General features: G+C 36.9%; 1 protein-coding gene across 1 annotated transcript in view; it reads left to right on the top strand.

Annotated features, from left to right (window-relative positions):
• The window catches only part of LOC308668714 (schwannomin-interacting protein 1), a 337,391-nt gene that overhangs the window by 53,913 nt on the left and 267,680 nt on the right, over nt 1–15,798 (top strand). The gene's annotated exons all lie outside the window — the stretch shown is intronic.

Here is a 15,798-nt window from a genome sequence, read left to right as displayed (position 1 = left end):
AGCCGATCCGCCGTTCTGCAAGCCTCCGCCGCCGGCGGAGGCTGGATCCGCGCTCTGCAAGCCTCTGCCGCCAGCAGAGGCTCGATCCGCCATTTTGCAAGCCTGAATACACAGGAATACCCTGTGTGGCCGCGGCTCTCGGGGAAGCCCTGGCTGTCCGCTTCCTCGCTCCACGCTGCCATTCGGGGCCCGCGCGTTCCCCGGGCAAATTGCGGCGCCCAGCAGGCGAGGAAACACGCCCGCTCCAGTCGCCCCCCCTTCCCTCAGGAGACGCGAAGCAAGTGACCGCCCGGAGCTTACCGAGGACTTGCGCGCGGCCGAGGCTTCGGTGCTTCCAGGATCGCGCGCACCTCTCCCAAGCCGCCGCCGTCCGGAGACCTGCCGAAGTTTGGGGAGGTTTGGGGAGGTGCGCGCGCACCTCCCCAAACCTCCCCAAACGTCGGCAGGTCTCCGGACGGCGGTGGCTTGGGAGAGGTGCGCGCGATCCCGGAAGCACCAAAGCCTCGGCCGCGCACAAGTCCTCGGTAAGTTTTTTTGTTGACTGGAGTATAAGCCGAAGTGGAATTTTTCAGCCCAAAAAGTGGGCTGAAAAATTCGGCTTATACTCAAGTATATACGGTAATTTCTTTTAACTTTTGTATTGTTGTTTTTATTGTTGTTAGCCGCCCTGAGTCCTTCGGGAGATAGGGCGGCATATAAGTCCCAAAAATAAATAAATAAATAAATATTTTTACCAGCTGGCTTAGATCTTGTTTTACTGCGGTTATACCTTGCCTTCTTAACTTCAGCAGTTGATTTTTCAATCCAAGAAGAAGAGACTTTTTTTAAATGTATCAAAACTTCTTGTTTATAACTTATCAACTTTCTCAGGGGTATAATTAGGGACCAAGCAGTATATTAGAATGTTAGTTTGATTTTATCAGATCCTCAAAGCTTCCTTTACTTGTAAGTAAAAGTTAAAAGTAATATGTGCTACTTTACACAACTAACAGTCTCTTCCCACAGAATATGCTCTCCTTCATCTCTGTTAGAAAGAAGACATATTATGCTCCTGTGGTGATGGACAAGTAGAGATAGTTGATAATATTCTTTATACAGACAATTTTATAAAGATGTCCTGGTGCCCTTTGGATTGGAATGCCAGGTTGTTCAAGTCGACCATGTGTGAATATCTTCTTGACAGTAATTGTTTTATAACATAGATTATTGCAGAATATAGCAGCACATTTCATACACAGAACACTGGTATATATTAACTTTTCTGCTGGCATACAGATGCTAAACTTTACTTTCAAAGTTATTAAAATACTTCACTATAATATTGCTATAAATCTTATTTTTAATAGTTTCTTTATTACCTGAAGTTAGTTTTCTTTTATATAGCATTCTTAAACTATACTCTAATTTATTCATTTAATTGTCTATAACTAGATAATATTCTCATCTTATGGTGGTCAAAGACCATAATAAAATAATGATAGCTATATGGAAAAACCCTAATGAAGTTTGTTTAAAATAATAGTGTAAATATAAGATACAATTATTTTCACAGACTGAGATTTTTCTTTCTGCTCCACCAAAGAATATCGCAAAAAGAAAATTCCCATACTGCTTAACTTCTTCACAACCTTTCCAGGGTAAATCAATTATAGGTGGAAGACACAATATGGGACTGTCCCAGGTGATCCAGATCTTTTCACAATTTGCTGGCAGAATGAGCCATGACATATTTCCTCCTAGGAAGACAGTTTCAAAATCCATGTAACACATTGGATAAATCGGAGTGACAATTTCAACCTTGGCCTATCCACTGCTGAAACCATTACTCCAACTTGTACGTATGCAATACATAAACAAACAGCATCCCTTTTCCTCTCAGTTTCCTTTACTGTATATGATGATCAGATAAGGAGCAGTTGTCATTTTTTTTCATTTTCCAAAAAATGAAGGCACACTTATTCTGCTATATTTCAGATTTATATCATTGTTTTTCATCTCAGCAACTGGCATTCACTTGACTCCCAGGGCACTGTTGTTGCCAGCTAGATCAGAAGAGTTGTTTTATGGAGCATGATGAGTGATGTGAATGTGCAGAATGCAGCATGTTCTCGCCCCCAAAACATTGTTAGTTTTCCCTCAAGTGGCAACACAAATAATGAACCAATCAGTTAATGTAAGCTTCATGCACACAGAGAAAAACAGACAATGCATTTTAAGGTTCCACAGCATAGAATAGCAGAGAACTTTTAACTACTCTTCAGTATTTATTTTTGAGCTGTACATAAATGGCCCTTTGAATTTCTGCCCTAGAGAAGAGAAAACTTACCTCAAACTTTTTTGGGAGAAAATTTATCACACACTGTTTTAGCTTCTGTTAAAAAATGTCAATGTTTTCTTCAGAGTGAGGCTTAGCAACAGCAATGAATTACCTTTTCGTAATGAGCTTTAATCTTTTTTTGCTATTGTTTTCAGAACTAATAATAGCTAACAACTACATTGACAACCTAGCACCATTTTTTTATTTCCCACAATGCCTAGACCTAATGTCATTCAGGATCATGTTTGTGCAGAGACGAATGGCATCTATCGTCAAACAATGGCCTGAATAATAATTGGGAAAGCATTTTCTTCATTTTGGGGAGGTTGAAAAAGAAAGATAATATAAATTTTCAGAAAAAGTGCAGCTGAAATCTGTTAAAATACTTCAATATCATCATTCTATTTAGAATCTCAGGTGGGAATAATTATACAACAGAGATATAATCATAAAATAAAATCCTAAATTATTCAAACCAATTGGAAGTGACATTTGACTGAAGTTTAGGTTGGTGCCGAAATGACTGCAAAGTAAGTAGTACCAAGTTGACCTCTGTGAAATGGTCATTGAGGTGTTTCAGATGAAAAAAAAGATATTAAAGTTTTTGCAACAAAGGGATGTGTCAATTGACTATAAACAAATGTCATAATGTAACAACAGGCACTGTATAATAGAATAACAGAGTTGGAAAGGATCTTGGAGATCTTCTATTCCAACCCTATACAACAGGGGTGTCAAACTCAATTTCATTGAGGGCCGCATCAGCATTGCGGTTGCCCTCAGGGGGCCATGTGGGTGTGGCCTGGGTGGGTGTGGCCTACTGTGTGGGCATGGCTAAAGTGTGTATGGCCTACTGGGTGGGCATGGCCAGATCTACATCGTTCGCATCAAGGGTGCCTATGGGGGCCTGGGCAGGAGTGGGACAGATCTGAGGGTCGCTGGCAGGAGGGTCTCTGGGCCAGGGCCAAGGCAGTGGGGGCCGTTCCCTCACTGTTTCCAGGATGGCTTCGCGGGCCACATGAAACCACTTCGCGGGCCGCATCTGGCCCCCGGGCCTTGTGTTTGACATGTCTGCTATACAACTTCAGACAAATTATTGTCCACTCACTTCTTTAAAACCTCCAGTGTTGGAGCACCCACAACTGTGATTGAACTGAAGTTCAATCTATATCCCTAGAAGTAGGAATGGGATGCCAATGAAGTGGGAATGGAGTTAAAGTGATATCAGTCTTCTATTCAACCATGATATCTGACAAAATTCCTTTCTCTATTCTTGAGTAGATGAAGAGGTATTACGCTGATGTAGTGGATTAAAAAAATAGAGATACAGTGGTTTCCAATTCTTCCTTAGGGAGAAAAGCTGGTTAGGTGACTTCAGACCAGCAACACTCTCTCAGCTCCACTTAATTCACAGGGTTATTTTTGTGGAACAAAAAGGAAAAAGGAGCATTATGAACAAAATCTTGAGATGTATAAAACAAAGATCGGATCAAAATATATAAATAATATTATCTGCCACAGAGAAAAGTGACAACAGGATGTCTTCTGATTGGTTTTATTCCATCTCTATCTGATCTCATCCATCCACCCATCCAATCATTCCTGTTTTTGAATTCAGGTCATGATGTGAAATGATTCTGGAAACAGCTGTTTCTTGACAGGTGGAGACCACTGATTTATAAAGTTGCCATATGGGCAAAATCAAAGACTCAGAAATTGAAAACATCAGAATTTTTAATGCAATATTGCAATACCATTTTTATTTCAATATAATAATCATTTTTAACTTTCCCTTATGGATATTACCTTTTTGAAAGATAGCAATTATATTAAACATTTCCAGTTATTTTCTACTAATACTTCTGGTACTAGTGAAACTTTTAAAAATGTGCATATGAGTATTTTGAAAGTTACCTAGAAAACTTTTGAAAAAGATCTCTTCTATAAATAATATTTTAAACTAGTATTAATCAATAGGGTATTTAGTAGGAGAGTGGCTGAACAGAAACCAGAGCTTCAATCTATGGAATATAGTGTAGCTCTTCAAAAATGTGATAGCTTTTGATGTCACAAATAAATTACTTTCCCATTCACAGCCCTTTCTCTTTATAAATACTTTTCACTTCTCATTTATTAATCAACTGTTCAGGCTTAAAACATAATGATTAGGCCAAATGTATCTATTTTGATCAAACTTTTTCAACAAGTCTTATACTGGAAGTATATTTGTCTACATAATTTGTGTTCTAGCACTGAACAGTTTTATACAAGTATTTATATAGAGGTATTTTCATATATACTTCTATAAGAATGCACTTTTAAAAATGTACTTGGGAGTAAGTATAATTGAACCTAACTTCTGAGCTGATATTCTTAGATTTTGAGCTGTGTTTTTTTTTCCTGTGCCTCCTGTTGGGATAAAAGTTGAGAATAATCCCAAGTAGCCCCTACAAATATGATCGTTGTTGAAACATGTTAATAGCTGCAGTTCAACAATGTCTGAAGATTCAGAAGTTCTCCACTATTCCTGTTTTATTATAAACTTGTAATAAGAGTTTAAATCAACAAGCTTTTATTCTGTTCATTACGGCTTACACCACAGTTAATCCTGATGATTGTCTATTTGTCTATTTCAGAACTAAGTCTGTTATTAGAAGAGACTAGACAGTCACTGGTCTGAAATGGTATAGTTTCTCCTGCTCGAGCAGGGGGCTGGACTAGAAGACCTCCAAGGTCCCTTCCAGCTCTATTCTATTCTGTTCTGTTCTGTTCTGTTCTGTTCTGTTCTATTCTACAGTGAACCACAATAAAAACTATCATCCAAAATACACTTGGCCCTACAAACAGCCACCTAGATAGTGGCAATCATAGGGAGGCAGATAACCATGTATCATATGATTAAATATACATATTTTATTATTTCTACTTTAAAATAAGCTGTAATTATCATTTTATGAAATAAAAGGATGCTTAGTTATCATCAGGGCAGCAGATGCAAACAATGAGTGTAATGCCATTATATTGGTAATAGAAATTGTATATTTTCACAGCATTTTTTTTCTTGTTTAACCAACAAAGGCCCAACAGAGGCTTCACTTTCTTAGGGTCTTGCGGAAGAACAGGGTAGAACAACGGCTAATGACCCTCTTTTACCGGTCTACTATAGAGAGCGTCCTCTCGTATGGTATTGTGGTTTGGTATGCTGGTCTGACAGCCGCGGACAGGAAAGTATTACAGAGGGTAGTGAGCACAGCACAAGACATTGTGGGCTGTTCCCTGACACCACCGGATGACATCACCAGGGCTCGTTGCCTTGGAAGAGTGAGGAAGATTCTCAGGGATGACTCACACCCTGGATGGTATCTCTTTACTCTCCTACCATCGGGTAGGAGATATAGGAGTATAGCCAGCCGTACCAACAGGCTGAAAAACAGCTTTTATCTGTGGGCTGTTAAGCTTTTGAATGGGATATAATCTCTGTGAACTTATGCAGAATTGACTGGGGAGGCCGGTGTGTGGTGTAGTTGGTTCACATGGTGTGGTAGGATGGAGGGTTTGTTGTCACTGTGTGTTGGGGGGAGGGAGCACAGGGAGAGGATCAGCTAATCTCAATGTACACATGTTGTACTTTGACAATAAAGGTTTATTATTATTATTATTATTATTATTATTATTATTATTATTATTATTATTATTATTATTATTATTATTATTATTGTGGGGAAACTGCTTTATTTTTCTTTTATACACCAGAATATAGAAAATGGAAGGTATGAAGAGTTGTTCGTGCACTTCAGAGATAAATTAATATTCTGCAAAACTACAGTATTTATCCTAGGATCTAACCACAGGGCCAAGGACAGATACAAAAGAAAATCAAATGAGAAGTTATGTAGAAATGAGACTAAGGATAGGCAGTTTACAGAAAAGGAGCTCAGCTTGTGACATTTTTTAAAATAAATGCTTTTATACAGGCAAAACCTGGTAGATTGGAGGTAAATTTTATACAGAAATGGGCAGTAACTCACAATAGGCAAGCTGACTTCTTAAGTCAGTTTGGTCTGGAAAGACAGATCTATTTCTCAAAATGTCATTTCTAAAACAAATCAAATGTCATATGCAAGATAAATTCATTGCATCACCTCTCTTCTTTCCAATTTTCTCTTCCTGCCCTTCTCTTTACTTCATTTTTGCTGACTGATTAGGAGCAGTGATTCACTGGCCACAGTGGAAAAAATCTCCTTCTTCCAATTCTGAAGCTGCCATGTTCTGTAGACTTCAATAATTGTGGAAAAATATAACTTTCTTAAAGCTATTGACATTACACTGCCAATACAATAAACTTTCCTCCAAAATTATCATGGTCCAAAAATAGAAGATTTGTACCATAAACTATCCAGAGAGAAGACCCCCATCACTACTTTGTATTTGTATATGTGTACAGAGTAAGATGGATGTTTTTAACTGTCTGAGTAGGGAGACAAGAGGATGATGGGTAAGGCAGAAGTACATGTCTACGTTATATTTTCATTTGAGAAATTAATTTCAGAATGTTATTTCCTCTTTGAATATTAATTTGATGTGCTTTTGTCTAGGTGAAAAGTCACAGTGAAATAAAGTAAAGCAAAACCCACAACAGAATAACATTTGCTGAAGAGCATTTGTGGTCCGTGTACATTCAGAGCTAATGGGTTAGAAAAGATAGATAAGTTCATCTTATATAATAATGGACCTTCTGTCAGTTTTAAAATTTAAAAGTAAAATGGTGCCAAGTTCTATTTTGTTGGATATCCCAAAATATAACTATAAAATCTCCTTTCCCAGTCTTAGAATAGAATGACAGAGTTGGAAGAGACCTTGGAGGCCTTCTAGTCCAACCCCTGCTCAGGCAGGAAATGCTATAGTGTATCAGACAAATGGTTATCCAATCTCTTCTTAAAAATCTCCATTGTTGGAGCATGCACAACTTCTTGAAGGCAAGTCGTTTCTTGCCTGAGTAATTGTTCTAACTATCGGGAAATTTCTCCTTAGTTCTAGGTTGCTTCTCACCTTGATTAGTTTCAATCCATTAACTTCCATCCATTCTTTCCAAGTTGCTTTGGAAAATTGCTTGACTGTCTCATAAACAAGAGGGATTAACTGCATAAATCCAGATGACCACTAGTTTTCTGTCTTTCTGTATTCTTTGCCATTTTCTGTATAACTTTAGGCTGCCTGTTAAAGGAAGTTCTGGTCTTTTTTTTAGTCTGTATATCAGCCTTTTACACTTGATAGGTTTCCTTTTGCTCATATTATAATTCCATTTTAAAATGCTGGTACAGACATCCTGCAATCACTTGAAATTGTTTTCTCAACTTTAAATGGCTTTTTCCAGGTACCAAGTATTTTATGAATAACTAGTGTCTGACTATTCAACATGATGGATATGAAGACAAGAAGGGAATACCTAAATAATTTCTTTTAACCGATACGCATTTGAATTGCATATTAGAGTAGGGTTTTTTTTACCTTTTTGAAATAAAAGACTTTATTTTTGTCATATTTGTATATCTGTTGTGAATCTTGTGATTTGGGTTCCTGCAGTGAGATCTGATTTGTTGGTATAAGTGATTCCTCCTCAATGTATAACCCACAGAATTGTATTATGTCAGTAACTTTGAAGTGGAGTTGCAATTAAAAAAAAAAGACTATAATGCACATATTGCTGAGTGTAATTAAACAGTTATTAAAAACTGTTAAGCTTCATCAGACCTCTTATTTTGTTATGTTTAATTAGCATAAGCAATAATTACATTCATTCCTATTCTCTTGTTAAATGCTAAGCCCTTCAGCATTACATCAGAAATCTAGCAATGTATGACTATTTTTTTAAATCAAGTCTCTTTCACTGATGTCATGATTGGGAGCCCCTTTAATGGACTGTATCATAAATTCTAAATTGAAACCAGTATCATCTAATAGACTCTGATAATAAATATATTTAATTTCCAATTAGAAATTACTATATTCCAGATCCATCTTTTCCCCTTGGTTCCCCCCAGATGTATTGCACTACAAGTCCCAGTTCACAATCCAGCACGGTGATTATAGTCCAGTGTACCTGGAAGAACAAAAGCTACCCTATATAAAAGGGTATTTGCTCTACACTGGAAACTTTTTCTAAACATTCCTTTCCCAAGTGATACAATATCTGTATACATCAAGTAGATGTTGCTTAAGAAATAAAGTGGGGAGTTACAGCAAGGATGAGAATTTGATTACTATCCCCTACAAAGCACTAATGGCAACAAATGAACCTTTGGGCTATGCCACTTTGATGGCACCTTTTATGAAAATTTTCTCTTTCACCAGCATATCCTCACATGCTATTATGATACTGATGAATTTATAGGCCTAACTTTTCTTTTCTGGAAAACACATTTTAAATTACAATATTGCATTTTTCATCACACTTGGCAGCCTATATAATAATTTGTGATAACAGGCATGAAATATGAGCAGATACAGATAGGGTAAATGATGTAAGACACTCATCACTCAGACTACTATATTTATGGAACTATAAAAAACAATTGCTTTCTACAGGTTTATTGAAATAGGCATCTATTCCAAATGACATGGTCTTTCAATTTCATGGCAAAGCTTTTTCAGATTGTTTAGGTGAATTATAATATATATGCCAAAGATGCTTGCTTTTACTATTTTTTAAAAAAATTTAATGCTACATTGTATTTTAATGTTTTCCTGTTCCTTCCATCACTTTTCTGAGGCTTGAAACTTGCTTTACAAAGAACAGTTCTATGGATCTGAGCAGAGGAAGGTAAATGTAAAAATGTAGGAGCAAGAAGGAGGCAGTGGCTAGCACAATGGTGAGACATGATGTATTTTCATGCTATTCTAGTTCTCTTACCAGACATTTAGATAATATATTGAGAAAAGGAATCTTTAATCAAAAGTCATTCAGAAAAGTATTGCAAACTGTTTATAACTTCACTTGTTGAAATTTAGGAAAGAAGGGTGTTAATTTGTAAGCAAGTTGGCAGATTAAGCTATAAGTAATAATCTTTCAAATAAGTCTATTAATGCTGGATTTGCCAATCTGTATTGAAATCTGGGCAATATCAATTTACCAATTTATTATCCTGATTTTTTAAATTTTGATTTTTTTTTCCTAATCTGATATTTTTAACTCTTGGATAGGCCACCTGGATTCTCTTGATGGAATATCAAACAATCTATCACACTTAGAACAATTATTGCTGAAAAATGGTATGCTACACTACAGGTTAATAACATGGCTACTTTCTCTGGAAAAAGCAGGGCAAGCAAGCGCTCACCCTAGATCTTCTGGAACAAAGTCAAGTTGACCTTCGGAAAACAGCAACTATACCAGATTTATTATTCAGGAACAAAGAATAAATGAGCATTCCATGAGTCGGCCTTCTACAAAAACTCCAACATCGTAGAAAAGGGAATCCAGACCCCTACCCAGGTTTCAGTAATACATGCCAGGTCAGCTTTCTCATTCAGAGTCAAGTTATGGATGAGAACAGCTTATGCAAACCAACCTGGTTTCAGCAGCAGCACCTTACAGCTCAGGGCCTTGAATGTCTACCAACCTCGCAGTATGAGTTTGGGGCCTGGAACAATATACTAATAGCAGGGCCCCTGAGAGTTGCCCACCTCCTATCTATTTTCATAATTCTCCCTACCCATCACTGCTGAGATGCTATAGCCAGCTCTCATCCCTCCAGAGGCTTCTCCTCTCCCTGCCCAAATTGGTCCAGGTCCACATTCCCCACCTTAAATTACACAACCAAAAACCAACCAATCAACCAAGGGCCACCTGCAGAACATACAGTGCCTCAAGCTAATTAGGAACTTCTCACTCCCATATACCATCACACAATGGCTTCAGCCAGGTCCATCTCACCAGACTGGTCAGGTATCCAAATATTCACAGTATTTGGATCACAGTCCCAGTGATCTAAAGCCCCCGTCCCTGTCTCTCACCCATGAAAAAAAAAAGCAGAATCACAGTCCAATTTGAGTGTTTTCCTACTTGATGAGCAATTCAGTTGCCAATCAAAATTCTTGCAAAGTCCTCTCAAGTTGCAATTACTTCTGCTGGAGAGAAGCTCTTCACCAAAGGGCTATGTAAGGCCCCTGACAATAGCTAGTCCTATATAAAGCTTTAGCTGACAAGAATATTTTGGGGATGAGAGGAGGCCGATCTATCACTTGATGGGTAAAAATATCAAAGATGAAGGATTAAATAAATATAGTTATTGATTTGGTACTGACAGTACTTTTGAATAGGAGGAAATTGTTTGCTACTTATTCTAAAGTAATCCAGACTGTTGCTGAAAGGAGTAATGCTCTATTTAGCGTTGTGCTGAGAACTTACTATATATTTAGTTGGATCTAACTAACTCCCAGATTAGATGCATCTGAACAAAATTTTAGATTTTTTTTACGTACTTTCTTACAGAAACCTGAAAGCCAAAGACAAATTGAAAAGAAAATAAAGAAAAATACTGCAGTTAAATATTATTTTATATTCACAGTATCATCTTTAGATATAGCCTCAAACATTATATATAACCTCATATTGGATTTGTAGCCCTTAGATTTTTATTAGTTCATCAGGACTCTCAGCACCCCCAGCATAGTTAAGGCAGGTTTCATAAAAAAATAAATACCATGATTGGACCAACCTCCCATTATTTTGTATGGCTTCAATATTTCCCTCAAGCTTTATTTCAGGAGTTTTTACTTTGAAGTTTCTCTCAGAAAGAATTCCTGATTACAGAAGCTGAAAGCAAAGCAAACTGTGATCAGAAAAGAAGGAGAAATACACCTAGTTCATCTAAATATTATCTCAATATTATTTGCAAGAAGTTGTCTTTACCTCCTTGTGTGGCATCAACAGTTCAATGTTTCCAGACGAACTTATTCAGAAATATAATAGATCGATTGTTTTCTCTCCCTTTCAAATAAGTCCCTTTTGGAGAAGGATTGGAGAAAGGGGGAAAATCATTGTCTCGAGAGACTGTGCCAATTATTATTTGAATTATATTCAATAATGTATATTCCTTTCTCTTCCATTCAAATGATTCTTTTGGCCTTTACTTTATTTATTAAATTAAGATGTCACTCATCTCACTATCAAAGCAACTCTGGGCAGTTCACAATACTATAAAAACATAAATATAAAAAAATCTGTTAAAAATGAGTACGAAATAGTTGTTATCAGCAATTGTTTTTATAAGATATAGCATCAGGATTGGAATCACAGTTGCAATTCTATTTACAGTTGATAATAATTGGGGTCAGATATTATTTATTTAAAATATTTTCATGCAGCCTTTAAATGCAAAACTATTTTAAGGATGTTTATGAGGCACCATTTTAGAACAATAAAATGCAGTTACTTCTAAGAGCAATATAAAATATTTTAAATAATATAACCCGGCGGGTTATTCCCAGGGGAAGAGCGTTCTCTGTGGGCGCACTTGCCCTTTGGAATGATTTACCTGCGGAACTCCGGACCGCCCCCAATCTGTGTTCATTTCGCCGGGACCTGAAAACCTGGCTTTTCGATCTATCAGGCCTGGACTGAAGGGGTTTTAGCTTTTTAAACATTGTTTTAATTGTTGGGCTTAATTAATTAAATTTATCTTAATTTATATTATCTTTTATATTGTATTTTATGCTGCCCTGTAAACCGCCCTGAGTCCTTTGGGAATAGGGCGGTATAGAAATTTAATTAAATAAATAAATAAATAAAATAATAAGCTTCCTTCAAAAGCCAACTGTCATATCCAGATTTTTAAAATCCTTTTTAAAAGAATTAGCTGAGAATACACATGCCCATTATAAAGATATCCATCCATACAGAAAGAGTTATTTTTCTATCAGCTCCAGCCTAAAGATAAAAGGTAAGGTAAAGGTAAAGGTTCCCCTGCACATGCGTGCTAGTCGTTTCCGACTCTAGGGGCCGGTGCTCAACTCCGTTTCAAAGCCGAAGAGCCAGCGTTTGTCCGAAAACATCTCCGTGGTCATGTGGCCGGCATGACTAGACGCCAAAGGCACACGGAACGCTGTTACCTTCCCACTGGAGTGGTCCCTATTTTTCTACTTGCATTTTTACGTGCTTTCGAACTGCTAGGTTGGCAGAAGCTGGGACGAGTAACAGGCGCTCACTCTGTTATGCGGCACTCGGGATTCAACCCGCCAAACTGCCGACCTTCTGATCGACAAGCTCAGCATCCTAACCCACTGAGCCACCACGTCCCATAGCCTAAAGATAGAACATAGCTATTGAGGCTGATTTTGGAGCCAAACAGATTCACATAAATACTAGTGGATCTTCAAATAATTGCTTCCAATTTATTTATGACTTTTGAATCTGGGTCCAGTGGAAGTCATAATTTGTCCTTTTGATGTCCTGCTTATAGATGGGAGCAGTAACACTAACAGTAACAGCCAAAGAAACATGTAATGTTGGCCAAACTAAATCAGGACAGAGCCAGATTAACCAGTCAATCAATCTGTCAGATTAAAATAATGCAGATATAAGATACAAAAGCAAGGATGAATCACAGGAAGCAGCTCCACAAAGTAATTCCTCTGCCAGCAAGGAATTACTCACAACAAAACCAATAACTTCAATTGCTAGCAACACCAAAAAATGTGATGCACAAGCTTAAATAGCACAAAAACATTTACTTTGGAACCCAGGTGTTGTTTCTTGCCTAAAACTGTGGGAGATTTTCTCATCCTCTACCACAAGTGCCTCTGCCTCCATCTCCCATTCTCTGGCATTCCCAAAGGACCAGAAGAAGGCGGAAAAAAGATCAGCATTTTCCTTAAAAGCCAGGTTTTGTTTTGCTTTTTGCAACATTGCTTGGTTGAGCCTTCTCAATTATCTGTTCCCCACTCTACAGTTATTTCACCTCAGGACATTTCTGTGTTTGTGGCATTTGGCCTTTCATAGGGAGTACATCCTTAGTTAATGTCAGTTTCAAATCTCCATTCAGTTTTACTCACTTGTAGGATTTTTTATATTAAATTTAGCCCTCTTCCTCCTTTTGCATTTCCTTCATTTCCCCTCACAGCTAACCCCATAAAACTTATTCAGAGTTGACAGCCTTTCTTGGATTAGAAAAGAGACAGATTACACAATTTCAAATTATCTATCTATCTATCTATCTATCTATCTATCTATCTATCTATCTATCTATCTATCTATCTATCATCTATTATTCTGGTTAAATTCCAAATCCAACAGTTTAGAAATTGATTCCTATTAATCACATAATTTCTCACTCTTCCTGCCTTCTAAACACCAGCAAGATAATCCTAGATATGACTCCTCCAAAATGTTGGGTTTATTCCCATGAAACAGTTTATGATTGTGGCTATCTTAGAAAGAAAAATATCACTCCACCATCCGGAAAAAAAAAGGTTTCTTCCCCCCCCCCCCCCAGTATCAAGTTCAGCATCTGTTCATCAGTTTATGCTGACAATGTCATCCAGGAATTTGTGTGCATAGAAGGGAAAAAAGCACAGTACGTTTACCTCAATACAATCCTTAAACTGTCGTTTAATTTTGCTCTGTAAAAGGTGGTCTTTGTAAATGCACCGGTATTACCTTTTAAAAGAAGCCTGATTTAATTTTCCTATTGGGAGATAAAAGGTTTAGAAGTTGGCAGCAAATGGAAGGTATACATTAATTTTATTGCTTTAAGACACTTAATGTGAATTCTTAGAGATCTTTTATGGGGGGAAATAATTTTCTATAATCTGACTCCATTTTCATAAATGCTCAGTTTAGTGAAGCATATCATACTGAATGGTTATGTACAAGTAAAGCTAAAAAGAGTAAAGCTGTTTTCATTCACGTTACGTGACATGTCATGGCATATTGCAATTTTTTCTCCATTGCTGGCAATGGGGTGGATGCAGTTTCGGCATGACACATCCAGCCTGTGGGCTAGCAGTTTGGCACCCCTGATCTAAGTAAATTCTTTAAATGTTATGATCTAGTAGCCTAGGCTGAACCTTTCTGCTGAAGAATAACATGGGGAAGCTGAAAATTGTTAGAAAGATATGTGTTCATTTCAGTTCACTGTTTGAAATGTGCAAATACTGTATTCCAGCAGGATTAAGAACAACTGGTGTCCTAAACAGAACAGAGGTATCCCTCCACTTTTCCATTGCTTAATCAACAAGACATTAAAATTCAGTGCTAAAAATAAATTAAAATTTCAGATTTCTTTCAGGCCGTCCCTTAAGCCAGACCCCATAACTATATTAAATATAAATTAGTTGTTTAAAATGTTCATTAAATGCTACAAATAGTAAGGAATGTAAATTATATCTTAAAACTAGGGCAAGAGAAAAAATGCAAATTTTCTACCCTTTTCAATGCATTTATTTAAATTGTTATAAGGGGGGAAAGGCAAATACAGACATTTATTGAAAATTATTTTAATCATTCTCCCAATGTTTATAAAGCAAAATAAGATCTGACATGATATCTACTGAAATTACATGATCTTAAGGGCATAATTTTCCATTCTGAAAATTCTTCAAAGCAAACTTTTAAACTTTAGTCACTCACCGTGCCAAAGAAAATATGTTTAACAAAGCAGATGAAAGTAAAGCATGGCCGATAAGAACAATTATTACAAATCCTGCTAAAGTGGAAAGTGTCAGTGAAAAAATTAGGGGCTTGATAGCTATGGAGAAAAACTCTTTTCTTGGTATCCTGAGCAAATTACTTAATTTTGCTTAATAGTTATTCCAAAGCTTCATATGTAAGTACAACTTTCCATTAGCTTTATTGTTTCAGCCTCAAAATGTGGAATGTATTTATGAGTGTTCATCCATGTCTGTGATGAATGGGCAGATGGAGAATGTACAAAGAAAATAGCACACAAAAACAGATAAAGTCTTATAGGACAGAAAGTAATAGATCACTGATCATCTCTGGTGGACCACTAAGGACTTCAGATTGCTTAGGCTTTTCCAAAGAATCCTGAATGGGCACAATTAATCTAAAAAAGTATTTTAGGATGTATTAAGTTCATTTCCAAATGTTACTTATGCCTTAAATATTAGCAATTGTTTATTAGAACACATCAAAAAGCTATATTCATTTTCTTACTAAAGTTAATAGAAAGTTAGACCTCCCCTATTTTAGATCATTGGCAAGGGGAACATATATGAAATATAGTTCAGTTCTATAGTCCAATGGTATTTCTAGCATTCCAATTTGATTTTCTTATATTTCCTTTAAAGTGTATGTAGGCATGTAGAACCAACATGTCCATATTTTAATTTAAAATGTATGTATATGGTTGTGTATCTATGCATGTATATAATTGTCAGATACCCCAGGAAGTCTGCATATTGCAGTCCTCTGCCAGTGGATATATCACACAACCCTCCACTTCAATGGACTTCATCTTTTA

Source organism: Vipera berus, assembly GCF_964194415.1.
Source record: "Vipera berus genome assembly, chromosome: 5".
NCBI classification, from domain to species: Eukaryota; Metazoa; Chordata; class Lepidosauria; order Squamata; family Viperidae; genus Vipera; species Vipera berus.
Note: the sequence above shows the minus strand (reverse complement) of the source record. Positions and strands in the feature narration are given on the sequence as shown.